The sequence below is a fragment of the Lethenteron reissneri genome, chromosome 35, assembly GCF_015708825.2.
Source record: "Lethenteron reissneri isolate LAM-NWPU_2019-01 chromosome 35, ASM1570882v1, whole genome shotgun sequence".
NCBI classification, from domain to species: Eukaryota; Metazoa; Chordata; class Hyperoartia; order Petromyzontiformes; family Petromyzontidae; genus Lethenteron; species Lethenteron reissneri.
Genome location: NC_083813.1, coordinates 12,391,783 through 12,411,925, shown reverse-complemented (window position 1 = coordinate 12,411,925; position 20,143 = coordinate 12,391,783). Strand labels below are relative to the sequence as shown.

At 53.9% G+C, this 20,143-nt stretch overlaps 1 pseudogene; it reads right to left on the bottom strand.

Annotated features, from left to right (window-relative positions):
* Positions 1-20,143, bottom strand: part of LOC133350754 (nuclear factor of activated T-cells, cytoplasmic 3-like) — a 60,733-nt pseudogene that overhangs the window by 28,121 nt on the left and 12,469 nt on the right.

Genomic DNA, 20,143 nt, shown 5'->3' with positions numbered 1-20,143 from the left:
TGTGTGTGGGGAGCGGTAGCGTAGGGGTTAGCGCGCTGCGCTACGATCCTGGCGACCCGGGTTCGATTCCCTCTCAGGGCCAACACCAGTGACGATTATCTGAACCGGTCCTGGGCCTCCACCTCTAGGTCGACTCAGCCTCAAATGAGTACCTGGTGCGGTGTGTAAAAACATCGGCACTAGGGAGACAAAAGGTGCCCGGGCGTGGTCTTGGCCACCTACCCCCTCGTGTGTGTTGCCGCCCTCGCTCACAGCACTTGCCCCAACAGTCTGAAAAGGCTATATACGAGTAATCTTTGCTTTTGTATGTGTGTACACGTACGCCGGTGTACACACTCCGCGCGCGCACGTGGGTCTGGATGCCGGAGAGGCGAGAGAGCCGCGTCACATCACATCGCTTCCTGCGATCCGGCTCGAGTCGCCGGATACCACACGAAGCCCGAACACACCCGTGCAGATAATCTCTAAGCTGGCATAAAATACCCCCCCCCCCCGCAGTGTCGGACTAAGGTAGTGCAGGGCCTGTAGCATATGTTATAAAGGGGCCCTAAAAAAGAAACACGTAAATATTAAAACACACATTTTTTACTTGCACAGTAAAATAATTGTATTTTTCATTTGCTATGCAGCCGGATAATACGACAAATGTCTAACCTTAAACACCCAGTCGTTCATAAAAGTTGAAGGCGGTATAGTACTATAGCAATAGGGCAAGTGCAGAATCACTGAACTGGAATTGATAGCATGAAAGCATTTAGCGCGGGGCCCTTGACAGTGCTACTTGGATAATCTGGATTATCCTCGTAGTAAAAGTAGCATACGCGTGTGCTACTTTTGCACTGCCCCCCCCCCTCGAGATAATAAATAAATCATAATTTTGAAAAAAATCGTAATGTAATTTGTACGGCTCATGCATTCGCGCGTGTAAATCCGGCGGTGTTATTCGCCGGTGGCTGATGGGCCGTCCTCTCTCTCTCTCTCGCGCGAGCCAACACAATGCAAAGAATTAAATAAAAATTGCAACTCAGGAATTCGCGCAGCGACTGGGGATGGAACCGATACTGCTTCTGTCTGCTACCTCCAGCGAGTTGCTTGTAAATTCATGGTCCCCTCCACCCCGCCCCCCACTACTCCCCCTTTAATCGAATGCCAATTTCCCCCCCCTCGCATCTCCCCCTACTTGCATGTACGTGTGTGCGTTGAACTTCTGCCGCGCGTAGCCGACCGTACTAATGGTGAGGTGCGGAGGAAGGAATAACAAACTGGACACAGCAGCAGCATCAGCAACAACAACAGTGGTAATGCTAAGCTGTACGTGTCAACACGTGGGAGGCTGCGTGTTCACTACTCTTTTCGGCTGTTCGTCCACCCAGCACCCACTGACCCCCCCATGCCTTAGGGCAGGGCACACAGATCAAGGTGAGCAGCAACGAGGGGGGGGGGGGGGTAAGAGGGAGGAGGACACTGGAGCCGAGCAGCGGTGAGCTGCACGGGTGGGCAGCTTCTGCCTTGACAGGGGGACACGGGGAGGGGCTTAAGAGCTTGTGAATGTTGAACTTCTTTCGCGCCGTACGTAGCCAACCGCGCTAATCGGAGGTAAGAGAGTTGGAGTGGCGGGTGAAGGGAGAGGGGGGGCACACACGAGTCACGTGATCTAGGGAAGCTTCCAGCTGATTTGCATGCCGCTAGGTGGCCAGCAGGCAGCGGGGGTCGCGGTGTCGTAGGAGGCTTCCGCAGCCCGTCGCGCCGCGCTTCACGCGAGATGTGCGCGTGAGGTCGCCTCGCCATCTGACAGTGCGGCTTGGTTTGCCAATGTCGGGTGGTCGTGTGTGTGTGTGTGGCCGGGAGTCAGAGCCATTCCCTGTACACCTTGGGGTGCGACAGGGATGTCCTCTGGCTCCAACATTATTCAACATATATTTTGACCACGTAGTTCGTGAAGCCTTCAATAGCTGTACCGGAAGAATTTCCATTTGGTACAGATACAATGGGATGCTGATCGATGCCCGGGTGCGGTCAAGGGATGGCTCCCTATTGCTCAACCACGTTATGTATGCCGATGATCTGGTAATTGCTGCTCACTCAGAGGAGGAGTTGGAGACGCTGCTGCTGAAGCTGGAGCGTGCCTTCTCTACGCTTGCGAAATGTGGACCCCCCTAATGGAGCATCTTTGCCGGTTGGAAACATTTAGGCTGGCCTGCCTACGATCCATCCTGGGTTTAACCAGGCTGGATTGTGTGAGGAGCTCACAAGTCCTTGAAAGATCTGGGCAAAGTCCCATCAGTGAGCTCCTCCGGCAGGCAAGGCTGCGTTGGCTGGGTCATGTAGCCCGAATGCCCAGCCACCGCATGCCTAAACAGCTTTTGTTCGAACGGATCGAGGGGGCTAAACGGGCGCGGCACGGGCTAGAGAAGAGATGGAGTGATGTGGTACAGGAGGACGTGGAGCTGAGTGGACTTGCTGATGACTGGTACCAGCGGTGTCAAGATCGGCCTCTGTGGAGGAGGCTCGTGAAGGACGCTACTGGGCAGTTGGAGGCAGTCGCCCTCCAACAACAACGGAGGGCGGAGGAGCGACGCTCACAACAACGAGCGGAGCGCCGGGTGGCTAAAGCACAGCAAGTTGGTACAGTAGGGGGCACAGGTGGCGCATCAGCCAGTCATCTCGGTCATCTCGGTCAGTCGACCCGTGGCACCTGGGTCTGCCCCGTGACTTCCTGCCAGCGGGCGTTCGACACTTAACGTGGCCTCAAGGTGCACTTGGCCTGGCACAAGCGTCGTGGTGACGTCACCGCCACTTAGTGGCGAATGGCGGTTGTTGTTGTTGTGTGTTGTGTGTGTGTGTATGTGTGTGTATGTATGTGTGTATGTGCGTGTGTATGTATGTGTGTATGTGTGTGTGTATGTGTGTGTGTATGTGTGTGTGTATGTATGTGTGTGTATGCGAATTGGATATAACGCAATTGAGTGAACAGAACTACGTTGCACTGCCAGCAGCGATAAGCGGTCGCACGGCGCGCGTAGCAGCATCACGCAAGGCGGGATGCTGCTGGATGCTTCTCGATGCTACCCACGCGCAGCAGCCTTTGTTCGGCCTGCGTACGCAACTCTCGCGTTATCGCGGACTGTGCTTCACCCATAATTATATTATTATTTATTATGACGGATTTTTTCCATGACGCGGTGTTCTTCAGGAACACAGCTGTACCACGGGCACCGCAGTATTAACCGGGGCGGCCTACCGGATTCGAACAGCGCACCTCTGCCACGACAACAACAACAATCGGCCGCGCTAACCTGCCAGGGCCCCGCGTCAGCAACATCGACAAGTGACCCCCCCCCCACCCCCCATCGCCACTCACGCGCGCGGATTCCTTCCCATGCGCAGCCCTCTCGCCCGCCGGCTCGGGCCAGGAGCGCACCGCGCGAGTTTCCCACGCGCCGCATCCTCACGCCTCGCGAGCAGCTGGAAAGTCGTGACCTGGATGCGTCCGATTCTTTCTGTGGCATAGTTATATATTTATTTATAACACCCCCCCCCGCCACATTCCCCCCCCCCCGGCCCCTCCCCGCAGCTGTGGGGTTCGGCGGCACGGGTCTCGCCTTCCTGCTCCGCTTTATCTGTCCGGGCCACGTCGTTGATTTTTGGCACCGCAATCGCACAAAAGGGCATTGAGACCCCCCACCCCCCACCCCCCACCCCCGTGTAGGCCCTTAACAAAACAAAAAACACCCTCGTGTTTGCCGAGAGCAGGCTCGGCAACGCCAAGCGGCCAGCAACGCACAGCGACGATCGAGTGTTTGTCGACCCGAGGAAGGCGGTAACACCACGAGCACTTGGAAGGAGCCCGGACGAAGGCCGGCACGGGACACGAGGCGCTTGGTGGCCACAGACCACGACCATCGCCCTTCCCCGCCTGACTGCCTTCGTGTGCCCAGTGCTGATGTTGAGACACCGCACCAGATACTCGTTTGAGGCTGAGTCGACCTAGCGGAGGCCCAGTTTATCCGTCACTGTGATCGGTCGTGAGCTGGAATGGGACTTGGTTGGCCGGGTTCGTGGCGCGGTGCGCCTAACACTGCACCACTGCTCCCACACACTCGAGAAGGCAAAGATTCCACATGGAGCGTTGAACAGACTCTTGGCCAGCACCACGCCAGACCGCCTTTGTCTCCCTAGTGGCGATTTTTTTACACACCGCACCAGGTACTGATTTGAGGCTGAGTGGACCTAGGAGAAGCCCAGAACCGGTTCAGCTATTTGTTACTGATGTTAGCCGTGAGCGTGAATCGAACTCGGTTCGCCGGGTTCGGAGCGCAACGCGCTCACCACTACACTACACCTCAATCTACAAATGCAAAGATCCTCCGTATAGCCTTAACAGACTGTTGGGTCAAGTTCTGTTAGCGAGCACCTATGAAGGCCGACACGGCATACGAGGGGGTGGGTGGCCAGCACCACGCCCGCAAAAGACAAAACACACACTCACATACACACACTCACATACACACACTAACTCACACCAACCCCTCCCACACTCCCCCTCTCTTCCACCTCCACAAACCTCCACCTCCTCCTTCTCCAACGTGGAAGCGGGGATCAAGAGCACCTCGTGTGTTTTGGCTGCGGTGAGCCTAACGGGGATGGCCCAGGGATAACGGAGGGAGCAGAGGGGTAGAGAGGGAGGGAGGAGAGGGGAGAGAGATAGAGGGAGGAGAGGCAGGGATGAGAGGTTACAGAGAGAGAAAGGAAGGATGATAGACGGGGCAATGGATAGAAAGGCAGCGAGAGGAATGATTTTAAAAATATTTAAGAATGCGGCGAGGTAGGGAGGAGAGGCATGTCGGAGAAGGAGGGATGGGGTTAAGGGAGAGGAGGGGAGAGAGGAGAGGGACGATCTGGAGGAGAGGGGTGCACGGATGGGCGTGAATAGCGGGGATGAAAGGCGAGAGGGTGACACGAGGGGGGAGGGAGGGAGGGAGTTGTGGAACATCACGCGAGGAATCGAGGCAGAGGACTGGACGTGATGGGAGTCGTTGGTCGATGGGAAATTTTATTTGGAGCCAAGAAGATGTGAGTTCCCTCCCTCTAACCTTTCCCTATATAAGCTGCCCCCCACCCCACCCACTCCTCACGTCCATTTCAAATTAAAAGTCTTTTTAGATTTTTAGACAATGCTTCGTCCGGTTACGCATTAGATGCCCCCCCCCCAACCAGCCCCCCCCCTCCCCACCGAGCCCCCGCGACCCCCCGGCGCCACGTGAACAATGCAACACACAGTGCACGTGTGTTTATTGCTGGAGAGTTCACAGAGTATTTTTGTTCGGAAGAAGCCAGGCCTCATTCTCTCAGTCTCTCTCCCGTGCACCGACAAAGACGAAGATATCCCGGGGTTTGATCTTCCACGTAGCTCACGGTCCACCCTTCAACCACATCCACTGCACAAACCGTGGCAGTAGATGCGGATACCCTCATTCACAAAATGGGAACAATAAAAACCTCTCCAGTCGTAGTGGTGCCGCTGTGGTCATCCAGAACAGACCGTAACAACGTAGTTACGACGCAATGTCCGATCAACAAATACGAGGAAGACATCGAAAGCGATGTAACAAACTCCGCTGTTCCTGACTAGACCACCAGCTGCATGTGACATTGCGGTCGTTGTTCTGAATCTACAGCAGCAGCAGGAGCCGTACGGAAGACGAAGACGAAGATCTTCCGTATAGCTTTGAACAGACTGGTGTTAGCGAGTAGTAGCACCTATGAAGGCTGGCACGGCACACGAGGGGGTGGGTGGCCAGCACCACGCCCGGCCGCCTTCGTCTTGCGAGTCGCATGTCAGGCCCCCGTGAAAAGAGATGAGGGAAATCAGACTCATGTCATCCCCCACCACTTATTCACCTACCTCACCCACCGACTCACCTACTCCCGTCACCCACCCCTTCACCAACCCCCCTCACTCACCCACTCACCTACCCCCCTCACCCACTCACCCAACCCCCTCACCCACCCACCCACCTACACCCTCACCTACCTACCCACCCACCCCCTCACCCACCCACCCACCCACCCACCTACCCCACTCACACACACACACACTCACCCACCCTCTACCTACCTCCCTTCAATCTTAGGTAGAGACACAGCACTGCAATTGCCCATGCACGCCCCTCCACTGGAGGGAGCCCGATATAGGCTCCTAGCGAGGGATCTTGGGCCTACTCCTCCGAGCTTGCCGGACCTCTTGGAAGTCAGAGGGCGGAGTGGCCACACTTGACCCAACCCGATCCACGTAGCCGTGGTGCAACCACTGCTAACCAGCGGTGCCAATGAGGGGGGTGTGGAGGGATTTCAGAAACTTGCTCGCTGGTTGAGCTGCCGCACCGGGAGAGAGTGCACAGGGAGAGAGAGAGAGCCACAGGGAGAGAGAGCACAGGGAGAGAGAGTGCACAGGGAGAGAGAGTGCACAGGGAGAGAGAGCACAGGGAGAGAGAGCACAAGGATAAAGAGAGCCGCAGGGAGAGTGCGCAGGGAGAGTGCACAGGGAGAGAGAGCACAGGGAGAGAGAGCACAGGGAGAGAGAGCACAAGAATAAAGAGAGACGCAGGGAGAGTGCGCAGGGAGAGTGCACAGGGAGAGAGAGTGCGCAGGGAGAGAGAGCACAGGGAGAGAGCACAGGGATAAAGAGAGCCGCAGGGAGAGAGAGTGCACAGGGAGAGAGAGAGCACAGGGAGAGAGTGCACAGGGAGAGAGAGAGCACAGGGAGAGAGTGCACAGGGAGAGAGAGCACAGGGATAAAGAGAGCCGCAGGGAGAGAGCGCTTGGCTGCGTGGCGGTCTGCAGGTTCCCTGGGAGCTTGCGGAGTCTTTTTTTCTCATCCCAGCTCCGCTACTCTCCCCGACTCCGCTCTCACCCACTCTCCACTCCTCTCCCTTGCTCTGATTTCACTTCTGCCTTACTCTCCCCTACTCCACTCTCACCAACTCCATCCAGTCTTCTCCGCCTCCCTCGCTCCGTGCGGTCTCGCGGGTTACGCCTAAATTTCAGTCTCGAGACAGCGAAACCTGCGCGTGTCTGTCCGCGTGTCTGTGCTCGCCACCAGGGAGACAAAGGCGGCCGGTGGTGGTGCTGGCCAAGAGCTCCCTTGTGTGCCGGCATTAATAGGTGCTGCTCGCTAACAGCGCTTGCCCCAACAGTCTGTTGATACTATACGGGGGGGGGGATCTTTGTCTTTGTATGCGTCTCTGTGGCTCCCCATCTCTCTCTCTCTCTATCGTACGCCACTCTGCTCACCCACCCTTACACTCTCACACCATCTCTGTCTTACTCTCTCACTTTCGGAATCGCTCTTGCACTCTTAATCTCTCGATCGGTCACTCTCTCCCCAGTTCCCCTCGTTCACTGCGTATTTGCCTCTCTCTCTCACACATTATCTCTGACTATAAACAGGAGGTCTACCATATGTACCCCCCCCCCCCCCACGCGCTCTCTCACCCTCACACTCTCTCCATCACTGACTCTCCCTCTCGCTGACTCTCTGCATCACTCACACTCGCACACGCCGTCACCCACACTCTCCATCAAAGACAAATATCCCCCGTATAGCCTGAACACACCGTCAGCGAGTAGCGCCTATGAAAGGGCTGGCACGGTGCACAAGGGAGCTCTTGACCAGCACCACGCACGGCCGCCTTTGTCTCCCTAGTGGCGATGTTTACACACTGCACCACGTACTCATTTGAGTCTGAGTCGACCTAAGGGAGGCCCGGAACCGGTTCAGATAATCGTCACTGGTGTTGGCCGTGAGCGGGATTCGAACTCGGGTCGCCGGGTTCGTAGCGCAGCGCGCTAACCACTACACTACCGCTCCCCTTTCTGCTATCGCAAGCCTCATTCCACTCTCCCCATCCAAACCACGACACCAACCTCACCACCACCACAACCACCACCACCACCACCACAACCACCACCACAACCACCACCGTGAGCGGGAATCGAACCCGGATCGCCGGGGTTCGTAGCTACACTACCGCTCGCCATCACTCACTCTCTCTCTCCCACTCCTCTCACTCTCTCCAACACTCTCTCTCACCCCATCACTCACACTCACCATCATTCACTCTCACACTCACCATCATTCACTCTCCCTCTCACCCCTCTCTCACACTCCATGACTCTCACTCCATCACTCACACTCTCTCTCACCCCTCTCTCCCTCCATCACTCACACCCTCCGTCACTCACTCTCTCACATTCTCTCCTCTCATTTTGTGGGCTCTCGATCTCCATCGCTCACTCTCACCATCACTCACTCTCACTCATCACTCACACTTACCATCATTCACTCTCTCACACTCACCATCATTCACTCTCTCTCACTCCATCACTCACACTCACCATCATTCACTCTCTCTCCCTCCATCACTCACACCACTCTCCAACACTCACTCTCACCCCATCACTCACCATCATTCACTCTCTCTCACTCATCACTCACACTCACCATCGCTCACACTCACCATCATTCACTCTCTCTCACTCATCGCTCACACTCACCATCATTCACTCTCTCTCACTCATCACTCACACTCACCATCGCTCACTCTCTCTCTACATCATTCACTCTCTCTCACTCATCACTCACACTCACCAGCATTCACTCTCTCTCGCTCCACCACTCACACTCACCATCGCTCACACTCACCATCATTCACTCTCTCTCACTCATCACTCACACTCACCATCATTCACTCTCTCTCACTCATCGCTCACACTCACCATCATTCACTCTCTCTCACTCATCGCTCACACTCACCATCATTCACTCTCTCTCACTCATCACTCACACTCACCATCGCTCACTCTCTCTCACTCATCACTCACACTCACCATCGCTCACTCTCTCTCACTCATCACTCACACTCACCATCATTCACTCTCTCTCACTCATCACTCACACTCACCATTGCTCACACTCACCATCATTCACTCTCTCTCACTCATCACTCACACTCACCATCGCTCACTCTCTCTCACTCATCACTCACACTCACCATCGCTCACACTCACCATCATTCACTCTCTCTCACTCATCACTCACACTCACCATCGCTCACTCTCTCTCTACATCATTCACTCTCTCTCACTCATCACTCACACTCACCATCATTCACTCTCTAATCTCTCATCACTCACTCTCCTTTCCGCTTCCTCTTCCCCTCCCTCCCCTCCCCTCCCCACCACCGCCCCCTCCCACTTCCTCCACCCCCTTCCCGCGTGCCCCCCCCCAAAGCTTGCCTCCCCCCCCCAGGTTTCCACCTCGTTGTGGCAAGTCGCCCCCCTATCTCTATCCGGACGCGTTTCCTTGGGGGGAATGAACACGTGCCCCCCCGCCCCCCCCTCACTCTACGCCCCCCCACTCTCCCCCCCACCTCTCTGTCTGCTTTGTCTCTCCCCACTCTCTCTCACACTTAGTCACAATCTCACCTATCTCCTATATCTCCCTCTCCCCGCACTCGATAATCACTCTCCCTTGATCACCCCACGATATTATCTCTCCCTTTGCTGTCTCGTCTCCTTATCTCCTCCCCCCCACCCACCCCACTCTCTCTCGCTCCACTCTCCTGGCTCTCTCATCCGTATGTCTCTCCCTCTCCTCCCGACTCTCCAACTAAACTATTGTTTTAATTGTACCAGGTAAGTGCCTCTGAGCTATGGACACACGTGATGGCTCAACGAAAGTGCCTGATCGTCGTGTGGAAGTTTATAGCAACAGGCACTTCTTATGAAGGCCGGAACGGCACGAGAGGGGGTGGGTGGCCAGCACCACACCCGGCCGCCTTTGTCTCCCCAGTGACGATGTTTACACACCGCACCAGGTAGTCATTTGAGGCTGAATCTACCTAGGGGAGGCCCAGGACCGCTTCAAATAATCGTCGCTCACTGCTGCACTACCGCTCCCCAATACCGCCAACAAGAGCCTCATGCCACTCTCCCCGTCCGAACAACAACACGTACCACACCACCACAACCACCACAACCACCACAACCACCACAACCTCTTACCGCGACACCAACCCTCAACCCGACATCACCGCCACGGCAACTCCACCAACCCCACCACTCCCCAAACCGAACTGCGTCCGTCGTGACCGCAGTTCGCCTGCACGGTGCACACGCGACGCCGGCCTTCGTCAAGGCAAGGCCCGCGGGCCACTAGCGGCCCCTGGTGGCCTTGAGTGCCCCCCCCCCCCCCCACGTGTGGCACCCGACAATCTGCAAAGAGCGAACGCGTCATCATCGCCATCGTCATCATCATCGTGCTGCTGTCAAACCCCACAGTGGTTTCAAATGTCCTCCTGTCGGCGAGAGTGACCCCGCCCCTGCCCCCCCCATCTCGTTACGACGGCAGCGGCAGCAGCGGCGCCGTGGCTCAGGAGCTATCGATGCTCGCTGCTCGCCACGACGAGAGAGCTTCAGCACACACACACAGAGAGAGAGAGAGTTCGCGGAGTGGAAGGAGTCCAGACCACAGTGGGATTACTTGTTGGCACAAAGACTAACATTGGCCATAGACTTAGCATCGCCCGTAGAGTGAAATTGTCCATAGGCTAGAATTGTCCATATACTTAACATTTCCCATAGACTAACATTGCCTATAGACTAACATTGGCCATAGACTAGCATTACCCATAGACTAGAATTGCACATAGACTAGCATTGGCCATAGACTAGCATTACCCATAGACAAACATTTCCCATAGGCTTATCATTGCCCATAGACTAACATTGCCCATAGACTTAGCATTGCCCATAGACTAACACTGCCCATAGACTAACATTGCCTATAGACTTACATTGGCCATAGACTAGCATTACCCATAGACTAGAATTGCACATAGACTAACATTGCCAATAGACTTATCATTGCCCATAGACTAACATTGCCCATAGACTTAGCATTGCCCATAGACTTAGCATTGCCCATAGACTAACATTATATCCTCGGAGAGCTCTTTGGTCTTGGCCATGGTGGAGAGTTTGGAATCTTATTGATTGATTGCTTCTGTGAACAGGTGTCTTTCATACAGGTAAAAAGCTGAGATTAGGAGCACTCCCTTTAAGAGTGTGCTCCTAATCTCGGCTCGTTACCTGTATAAAAGACACCTGGGAGCCAGACATCTTTCTGATTGAGAGGGGGTCAAATACTGATTTCCCTCATTAAAATGCAAATCAATTTATAACATTTTTGACAATGCGTTTTTATGGATTTTGTTGTTGTTATTCTGTCTCTCACTGTTCAAATAAACATACCATTAACATTATAGACTGATCATTTCTTTGTCAGTGGGAAAACATACAAAATCAGCAGGGGATCAAATACTTTTGTCCCCTCACTGTATCTGTGTGTGTATATATATATATGAATCTCTATGGGTCTCTATCTATCTCTATGGGTTTCTGTGTGTCTCTATGTATCTCTACGAGTCTCCATCAGCGTGTATATATATCTATGAATATCATTGGCTCTCGATGGGTTTACTCTGTGGTCGATATACATTGACTTCACTACGGTCAATGCTGCTTTGACGACAACCCCCCCCCCCCCCCTTCAAAATGACGCTCAGTTCCATCATCCAAAAATGTTCGAGGCTGAACGGGTACCGGTGGTGAGCAGGGAGTGCTCCTGTCTCCTGGACGTACTGGACGTCTGTGAAATAAAAGAGCTTCATAGACCATCGGATTCCGTCCGCTGTGAAGGCATATTTCGGATCCTGCCAACAGCGTCACCAAGCAAAGGCAACTGGCATCTGCGCAACGCGCCACGCCCCTGCTGGCAAGAGGCAGAGACATCGAAGTGGAAACGTCGTGCTTCTCGCCGAACAACCACGTGGCGCATCCAGGAAACACGTGCGTGCGTATGTTGAACTTCTTTCGCACCGTACGCAGCCAACCGTGCTAACACCGTGGACACACGCAGCACAAACGCGAATACATCTCTCTGTGTCACTATCAGGGAACTGGGGGTGCCCTTCTACAACAGCAGCTTCGTATGTGGGGTGGTGCCTTACCTGGCTAACAAGCGCTATGACCTCGCCAACTTCGCCTGTGCTCAGGTGAAGATGGCGGTGCACAGAACGAGGAAAAAGATGCTGCAAGGTGACACTGACGGCTGCTCTGTGCTTCCAGTGGTCAGGGGTCTGCTCAAGGCGCGGCTCCGGCTGGAGCACGCGTACCACACACATGTCGGTGATGTGCGCGTCTTCTTCGAACGCTGGGGAGCCGGAAAAGCCCCTCTCTGTACCAGCGTGGACGGCACCCTCGTGTTCACCTTCTGAAGCGCTCGCTCGTCACCGTGGCGTGCGCGATGACCACCACCACCACGTGACTTTTCTTTCGTGTTGTGCGCGCTGCATTTAGCGCCACAGCGCGTGGATTTGTAGCGTTTATTTGTTTGCTGGTGACTTTGTGTATTTCGTATTGGAATCGCCTCCAGTGCTGTTGCTGCTGGCGGCAATAAAAGTTGTTTAAACAAGTCAAAAAAGTCTCTCTCTCTATTTCTGTCGCTCGCTACCTTTCCACGCCATGAACATCGCGAGTCCACGACCATCTCCTACCCGGAGTCACGATCACCTCCCTCCCCTCCCTCCCCTCCCCCCACATCCCCGCACCTCCCCTCCATCCTCCCAAACACCGACCATGAGGGAATTCCTTTCTGTCTGACTCAGAGGCCCCGCCTGGCTGTGCGCGCTGCTGTTTTTGGCCTCGCCGTGACTCTGAGTGCCCGGTGCTTGCCGGGGGAGTGCGGTGGTGGTGGTGGGGGGTGTGAAGGAGGAGGTAGAGTGGAGGGCGGGGTAGTGAGAGGAAGGTGGGAGGGGGGGGGTGAATGGGAGACCCCCGTGAGGCGAGAGAGTGCGCGTCGGTGATGATACTAAGCACGTTTAAGGGGGGCTGCCCCCTAAATGAACACCAGTCTCCAACCCAACCGGTGTGCTGGTTGATGTCCACGAGGCTGTTGTGAACCTGGGGTGCATCTCGCATCCCCTGGGGAGGGTGCGAGACGTGGCCAGATTTCTTTAGAAGGTCAATAATCGAAAACACAAATTAAGTACGGGGCGCCTAAGTACAACGACTTTCTTAATATTGGTTTTTTGGGTCAGAAAAAAAACCTATATTATGAATAATTTTGGTCGCGAAAGCCTACGTGTTAAATACAACTACTTTGTTTCATCACACCTCTATATATGTATTAACATTGTACATGGTTTTTTTTACGATTGGGAACCGAAGGGGTGCAAGGCTGCAGTAAAGAACCACTGCTTTACACGATCTGCAACCGAAAATGAAAGAAGTCATCGTGTATTTAGTTTCCGTTCTTGCCCGCCGCTAGCGCTCACCCGCCTCGCCATCGCCCCCTTCCCGCTGCCAGAACTGCGCAGCAGTCATGCAATCCGCCCGAGACCAACCTCACTGTTGTACTGTACTTGTAGGCTACCCGCGTGGACACGCGCGTGGTTATGTGGCTCGCTGAGTTAGGTCACGAGGGGTAGTCCCTTCGTCGCAGAAATTCGCGGATCGAATGCGATGATGGTGATGAGGTGAAGATGACAATAAGATGAAAATGATGATGATGGTGATGAGATGAAGATTATGATGGTGATAATATGAAGATGATGGTGATGATGATGAGATAAAAATGATGGTGATGATGAGATGAAGATGATGGTGATGACGATGATGAGATAAAGATGACAGTGATGAGATCAAGATGACGATGATGATGAGATGAAGATGATGGTGATGACGATGATGATGAGATAAAGATGACGGTGATGATGAGATCAAGACGACGATGATGGTGGTGACAGAGACCATGGTGACCGAATGGGACTCACCGAGTCCCTTCTCCACGAAGACGACCCTCGACTCGGGGATGAAGTTCTGCCCCGTGAGGTGTAGCTCGTGGCCTCCCGACACGGAGCCGCTCTCCTGCGCTCTGACTCTCGATCAGCGGCAACTCCTGCGCCGAGCGCTGGGCTGCGCGGCGTGCGGAGAGGCAGGGAGAGTGGCAGCGAGAGAGGAGCAGAACGGGAGGGAGGGAGATGGTGAGAGGTGGCAGGGAGACGGGGCAGAGGGAGGTAGAGGGCAGGGAGAGAGATGGCAGGAGATGGGCAGAGACGGACGGAGAGGGTGGGGAAGACGTGTAATTTGTTAAATCACGGTTTCATCAACAAAGGGCAGAAAAGCCAAGCTCAGCGGTCAGCAACAAACATCACTATTGAATACTCTTAGGTTTTTTCGGTAAAGTCACGTAGGTAAAAAATAAAATTAAAAGTTAATAAAAGTAATAATGGAAATAAAATATTTTATTTAAAAATAAAATTAAAAGTTAATAAAAGTAATAATGGAAATAAAATAAATTAAAAGTTAATAAAAGTAATAATGCAAATAAAAACTTTTAATTTTATTTTTTACCTACGTGACTTTACCGAAAAAACCTAAGAGTATGAATCCTTGCAGTCACGAAAGCTTCAAATCTAGAATCACTATTGAAGGTGTCAATAGGTAGATGCATGTAATGAACGTGTGTATGTATATATATGTGTAAGTGTGTATGTATACGGGGAGTGATAGTGCAGTGGTTAGTGCGCTGAGCTCCGAACACGGCAACCCGAGCTCGAACCCTAGTCACGGCGAATACCATTGCCGAATATCTGAACAACTTCTGGGTCTCCCCGAGGTCAACTCAGCCTTAAACATCGCCACTGGGGAGACAAAGGCGGCGGCCGGGGCGTGGTGTTGGCCACCCAACCCCTCGTGTGCCGTGCCGGCGTTCATAAGTGCGACTCGCTCACAGCATTTTCCCCCAAAAACTCTGTTGAGGCTACACGGGGGATCATTGTCTTTGGATGCATCATAGCAAAAAACCGCACCATGTGTGCGGCCACACCTCTCACATTGCGTTCCGACCAACTCGCGACTCACAGAACATTACCACGCACTGTCCACGAAGTGCGTAATTATAGACTCACGGCTGCGTTATAAATAACGGAGTCCCGTGCTTGACATTTGCTACAGGAATGTTTTTTTTACGCCAACGCCAAACTTCTCGCCACTTATCCTGGATCAGTCGGCGGTGAGTCTGTCACGAAGCCGGCACGGGGGCGTGAGCTCAAGCGTCCTGAGCGAGCTCAACTCTTTTTTATACTTAGAGATTGTTTTTTTTATTGTTGTACCAGGTCTGGTCCCAATGAGCTATGTAGCTCGTTTTCAGAAGCGACCCGGCCACAATTGTTAGCTCAGCGACAGTGGCGTATCGCGTGGACATTTGTAGAAGCCGAATACTCTAAGCGCGTGGTGATGTTGATTCTAAATGTGCAGGGAAAAACCGAGAAGATCCCGATAAAAAATTCCACGCGACCACCGGGAGAGAGAGACACGCCAACTCCAAATACACAGCAGCAGGCGTCAGGGTCGGGATCGAACCCACGACCTCCTGTGTACCGGGAGAGGTAATTAACATCTCGCCAAAGCGTAGAGCCGCCTTTGTCTCTGTCCACGGCGTATGCTGCTACTGCCGATGCCGCTTTTGTTTACACGCAGCGCGAGGCGCGGTCACTCACAAGGTTGAGTCGACCTAGAGGAGGAGGAGGATGATCAGATATTGCAGTCGCAACTGATGACCGACGTGCCAAGGGATCTAACTCGGGTTTGCCGGGCTTCGTCTGGCAGTGCGCTAACACTGCACCAACTACCGCCGTCTCTCTCCCGCACACGCACACACAATGCATACACACACAATGCATACACACACAACACACACACAGCACACACACAGTGCACACACACAGTACACACACACACAGTACACACACAGTACACACACATTACACACACAGGACACACACAGCACACACACAGCACACACACACAGTACACACACAGCACACACACAGTACACACACACAGTACACACATTACACACACAGCACACACACAGCACACACACAGCACACACACAGTACACACACAGTACACACACAGCCCACACACAGTACACACACATTACACACACAGCACACACACAGTACACACACACACCGTACACAACACAGGACACACAACAGACACACACAGCACACACACAGCACACAAACACAGCACACACACCGTCACCCACACAGTACACACATTACACACACAGCACACACACAGGACACACACAGCACACACACAGTACACACACAGTACACACAGCCCACACACAGTACACACACATTACACACACAGCACACACACAGTACACACACAGGACACACACAGTACACACACAGCCCACACACAGTACACACACATTACACACACATTACACACACAGCACACACACAGGACACACACACAGGACACACACACACATGATGGTCAACACGTGGGGTTCTATGTCACGGCCAAACGGACCCGGCAGACAGATAAATTAGAGAGAGTGGTGACATCACAGCCCCCCGCGCGCAGACAACCCCCCCCCCCCGGGGGAATGAACCCTTCCAGCAGACGCCATCTACAGAAGCCTTGACATGCCGTGGGAATGTTTCATTCCCTGGAAAGAGGGGGGGGTGACCATATTTTACTCTCAGAGAAGCGTGGCGAGTGGCGAGCTCGGAATGACACCGAGACGACGACGGGAAGAGGAGGAAGCACGTGGAGCCAACGAGCGGATTCCACATCAGAGACGTCAGTCCCAGTGGTGGCTAGGAGATGTTAACTACCTCGCCCGGTACACAGGAGGTCGTGGGTTCCATCCCGACCCTGACGACGCCTGCTGCTGTATAGTTTGGAGTTTGCGTGTCTCTCTCTCTCTTTCTCCCCGTGGTTGCGTGGATTGTTTTTGCGCCCGTCTGGGTTTTTCCCTTCCACTGTTGAGAATCAACGTGGATTTAGAGTATTCGGCTGCTATACATTTCTACAGGATCGGACACTTCGTTTGTCGCCATGTCGCTTCTGAAAAAGAGCTATATAGCTCAGTGGGCCTTACCTGGTAAAATGAAAATATATTTAAAATATTTAGATTTAAAGCTTTCGTAGCTGCAGGGATTCATATTCTTGGTTCTTTCGGTAAAGTCACGTCGAAGGGAAATTAAAAAATAATAAATATATAAACAATAAAATTCTCACGACATTTCGATTGCAACACAAGCAGTCGAAACGTCGTGAGAATTGTATTGTTTTATATGTTTAATATTTTATTATTTCCCTTCTACGTGACTTTACCGAAAGAACCAAGAATAGCTTCAAAATAGTTTAAATATTGAGCTTCATCCAGCAGTGGATAATGCCGTCTATTTGCCCAGTGGAAGCCTCGCCGTGAAAGAGTCTCAATACTCTTTCTCGGGATGGTTGGCCAAGTGCATTACTGAGTGTTGCTCATCGTCATCATCCATGCTCAATCCATGGATGATGATGATGATAATCAAGAGGTCTCCAAATCAGCCACCAACCCATGCGCTCCTGCGATTTACCAAACCGGCGTGGTGATGATGATGATCGTGATGATGATGGTGGTGATAATGATGGTGGTGGTGATGATGGTGATCGTGATGATGATAATCGTCACTATGATCGTGACATTACCTCATTAGGTTCTGTGCGCCGTAAGAGAAACATCGACCCCCCACCCTCTCTCCATCGACCTCAACCCTCTGCACCCCCTCCCCGACTCTACCACCCACCAAGGCCCCCCCAGCGACCCACCACAACCCCCCCACCACCACCACCACGTGCTAGCGAGCCAGTTACGGCTCATCACGAGCGGTTTGCTGCCGCTGCTGCTGCTGTTGCTGCTGCTAACAAATGACTCCGTAGGGTTTACTCAATGAGTTAAATGTTTTATTTTTGTATATTTATTATAAAAAAATCTGGGTGCCACGGAAGAATAAAACATATCACGGGATGGATTGTGCGTGCGTGTGTTGTTGTTGAAACCCACGTGGAGTTCTCGTACACACGCGCACACGCGCACACGCGCACGTGTGTGCACGTGTGTGCGCGTGTGTGCGCGTGTGTGCACGTGTGTGCACGTGTGTGCACGTGTGTGCGCGTGCTCCCAATAACGGTGGGTCCTGGCTACCGGGACCTCCGAGGGTGGCGTCCCTTCCGACATTCCTCATGGGGTGGGTGGTAGGGAGTGGGGGGAGTTGGTGGGGGGAGGGCGGGGTGGTTGAGGTGGTGGGGGGGGGGTATCGTGGGAGGGATATGCCGTGATGCGAGCGCGCGCGCGCTCACGCAGCCGTGCGGGCAGAGGGGGGGGGGGGGCGGAGAAGGGAAGCGATGGCAGGGGCGGTGTGGGGTGGGGAGCAGAGGGATGGGACGGACCGGGGTGGGGGGGGGGGCTGCACGTGCGGGAGTCACGGCCGGGTCGGCTGGGGAACACACCCCGCGACACACGGGGAGGCGGGAGCGGGTGCGGGTGAAGGGGGTAAGGAAGGGGCGGGGGGAGCGGTGGGACGAATGGTTTGCGCAGTCGTTGTTGGAGGGGCAAGCCGGAGGCGGCTACACGGTCTTGGTGTCAGAATCAGAATCTTTATTTATACTGCAGGAGGAGGAATCCGATGAGCCATTACGCTCTTTTTAACAGACGTCCAATAGTCACAGATGCCCAACGGAGTCAATGAAAAACACTCACGGCTCTTGATGAGGGCAGGGGCTGCCCCCCCCCCCCAACACCACCCAGCCCCCACCCCCCGCTGCCCCCACCCCCTCTCTCTCGACCCACCCCCCTGCCCCCACCCCCCTCGCAGGAAGAGAACACGTGTAGGGCGCGTGTTTGAGGAGCGCGAGTGCGTGGTGTGAGTGCAGGCGTGGGGAGCGGTGGCGCAAGTGGTTAGCGCACTGCGCTACTAAACTGTACAACATATTTTCTTCACCAGGGAAAGTCCACGGAGCTAGTAGCTCTTGTCAGGAGGCGACCTGGCCACACGTGATGATGATGATGATAGCTAATCGTGGAATTTGCTGCTATCATAATCATCATCACCGCACGTGGGAATTTATTGCAGCAGGCAAATATTATCGACGCGTGTTGATTCTAAATGTGGAGGCGAGGTTAGCAAGAGAGAAGGGACCTGGAGAAGAATCCACGCCACCACCACGGGGAGAGAGAGAGAGAGAAGACGCAGGCTCCAAATCAACAACAACAGGCATTGTCAGGGTCCGGGAACGAACCCACGAACTCCTTGCATAGCACGCGAAGGCGGTAACTTCTCCTCGCCACCAGGGCGTTTCACTTCGTGTGGAGTGAATGAGTGGGTGAGTGAGTGGTTGAGTGGGTGGGTGAGTGGGAGGGTGAGTGGGTCAGTGAGTGGGTGAGTGATTGGGCGAGTGGGTGAGTGAGTGGGTGAGTGGGTGAGTGAGTGAGTGGGTGAGTGAGTGAGTGAGTGGGTGAGTGGTAGAGTGAGTGGGTGAGTGGTTGAGTGAGTGAGTGGGTGAGTGAGTGGGTGAGTGAGACTCACAGCACTCGATGGGGATGGATGCGGCCTGTAGGGACAGCACTTTGCCTCCGGGCTGCGGGACGTGGACGCGGAACACGAGACGCACGCGCGTGTTCTTCCGCCCGATGTCCGTCTCCCCCTTGCGCAACTCGATATCCGAGTTGCGCAACTTCAGTATCCCCGCGCAATCGATGCTGCGGAGGGGGGGGGCGGGGGGGGGGTGGAATTGTGAGCGAGACTCGTCGCTCGACCTCATCACTTGAAGTGACATCACTCCGTCACGAGCGTCTGATGCATTTATTTTTCACGTCAATATCATCGACAGGACGAACATCAGCAGTGGAGTGGCAATGAAAGGCGATGATCACGATGGCACTGATGATGATGATCACGATGGCACCGATTGTGATGATCACGATGGCACTGATGATGATGATGATCACGATGGTACTGATGATGATCACGACGGCACCGATGATGATGATCACGATGGCACTGATGATGATGATCACGATGGCACTGATGATGATCGTTCGTGCTGCCAATGAAACAGCCGATGATGATGATAATTACGACGAAGTCGAACATAGCACGGCGAACACTACCAATACATCTGTAACGAAGAGTGGCCGTATCCTGTCATCTGTTACTCCACATTA